Below are 2,538 nucleotides of genomic sequence, written 5' to 3'. Positions count from 1 at the left end.
TTTTTATGGCCTAACATCTAGTCATGTGGTTAGTTTACAGGGCCAGTCAAACCCGGTAAGCGGGGTAAGCACCGCAGGGGGGCGCCTGCCTTCAAGGGCGCCGCTGCAGCGCTGCGCCGCCATACCACGCCACCCTTGGTGCTTTAAATCTTTAATTTACCTCAGTTCCAGCAGCCGCATCATTTGAAAGCCCTGCCCCGTCTCTAGCCTTCCCTCCCTTCGTGAGTTCGTGAGACTATGCGCCAACTCATAGTCTGCAGGGGGGGCGCCAGAGACCCTAGGACCGGCCCTGTTAGTTTACTGGAGTATTCGTCTTCTAGTTAGTTATATCTGTCATTCCAAACCACTTATTACTATTATTTCCTTTGCCAGCAGGTCATAGGTACAGAAAATATTGGCAGGCTTCTTTTTCATATTTTTCTGTCTTATTTGGAATGATTTACCCTCAGAACTAAGATTGGATTCCTGTTATCTTTAATTTAGGAAGACATTGAAAACGTTCATTTTTAAGAAGTATCTGAATATGTAGTATCTTATTTTTTAATTTGCTATGATATTGCTGTATTTTCAGCCATTTATTTATGGGTATGTTAACTTGTAAACCGCTTAAGACCTGAAGGACCTAGTGGTCTAGAAATGCTTGGATTAGATTAGATATTGTGAATGTCTTAAATTCCACTGCTGTCCGTGAAGGAGGCCTGTATATCATACCAATGGTAAATACATGTCCCATTCCCTCTTTCCAGATTGACCCACTGTGCCTCTTCCTTACCCCATAGGTCCTGCAATTCTGTAGGCTTTAATATTATCTTTAACATATAATGTCAACCCTTTCCTGTTCTTCCTACCTTGTTTTTCTTGAACAGATTATAGCCTGGTATAACTATATCCCATTCAAGGATCTCTGTGACCACCTTTAAATCCAAATCAGCCTCTTCCATCACAATCTCTAGATCCAAAACTTTATTTCCCATACTACAGGCATTACTATACACTACTTTCCAGATGTTGCCCCTTGTTCCTGTTTGTGTAGAGATATATAATGTTTTACTTACGTAAGGGCTTTGATCACCCAGCTCCAATAATTCTAGTTTAAAGCCTTCTTCAGTAGGTTAGCCAGTCTGCTGCTGTAGACACTTCTTCCCTTCATTGATAGAGGATGAAAAGTGTCATAGAAAGGGAGGGAGCAAGTGAGGTGTATCTGGAGAGAGGAAGGGAGGAGTTATCGGGGAGGGGAATCTGGAGAGAGGAAGGGAGGAGTTATCGGGGAGGGGGGGAAGAGTGCAAGGAAGGAAAAGGGAGCACTAGGTTCTAGAGTGAGCAAGTGTGAAGAGGAAAGAGCCTCTAGATATGAAGAGTATCTGGAGGGAGGGCTGGGGAGGTAAGTATGAATCTGGAGGGGCTATGTAGGGGTTAAGAGGGAGTGCAGATGTGGAAATGGGACTGAGCTAGAAGAGAGGAAATGGGAAGCCTTGTGGGGGGGAGAGAAACTTAAAAGAAAAACTGAGTATCATTAAGATTTGACAGGGAAGGAGCTGGGACTGTTGAGGGAGTAAGAGGAAGATAGATGATGGGACTAACTAGTGAAGTAATTAAATTTGCTGAAGACACAAAGTTATTCAAAGTTATTAAATCACAAGAGGATTGTGAAAAATTGCAAGAGGACCTTTGGAGACTCGACATCCAAATAGCAGTTTACATTTGTGAGCTAATGCAATATGAGGTATGTGGGAAAGAGGAACCCCAACTATAGCTATGTGATGCAAGATTCCATAGTAGGAGTCACTGCCCAGTAAAAAGATCTAGGTGTCATTGTTGATGATGCATTGAAACCCTCTGCTCAGTGTGCCATGGTGGCTAAGAAAGGAAATGTTAGGAATTATTAGGAAAGGAATGGAAAACAAAAATGAGAATGTTATAATGCCTTGTATCGTTCATGGTGTGACCGCATCTTGAATACTATCCTGCTTATAATCGAACGAGAAAAACGCCCAAGTTCCGACCTAAATTGTGAGATGGACGTTTATCTCACAAAAACGAATAACGCGGTATAATCGAAAGCTGAACTTGGACATTTTCAACTGCACTCCATCGTGGAAGCATACAAAGTTGACGAGGGCGTGTCGGAGGCATGGTGAAGGCGGGACTGGGGCATGGTTATCACCCGAACAGAGATGGGCGCCTTTCGCCGATAATGGAAAAAAAAGTATGCGTTTGTAGCTAGAATTTAGGGCACTTTTCCTGGACCCTGTTTTTTCACGAATAAGGCCCCAAAAAGTGCCCTAAATGACCAAATTACCCCCAGAGGGAATCGGGGATGACCTCCCCTGACTCCCCCAGTGGTCACTAACACCCTCCCACCACAAAAAAATGATGTTTCACAACTTTTTATTTTCACCATCAAATGTCATACCCACCTCCCTGGCAGCAGTATGCAGGTCCCTGGAGCAGTTGTTAGGGGGTGCAGTGGACTTCAGGCAGGTGGACCCAGGCCCATCCCCCCCACCTGTTACAATTGTGCTGCTTAATGCTTATTAG

The sequence above is a fragment of the Microcaecilia unicolor genome, chromosome 1 (genome assembly GCF_901765095.1).
Source record: "Microcaecilia unicolor chromosome 1, aMicUni1.1, whole genome shotgun sequence".
Classification (NCBI taxonomy): Eukaryota; Metazoa; Chordata; class Amphibia; order Gymnophiona; family Siphonopidae; genus Microcaecilia; species Microcaecilia unicolor.
Note: the sequence above shows the minus strand (reverse complement) of the source record.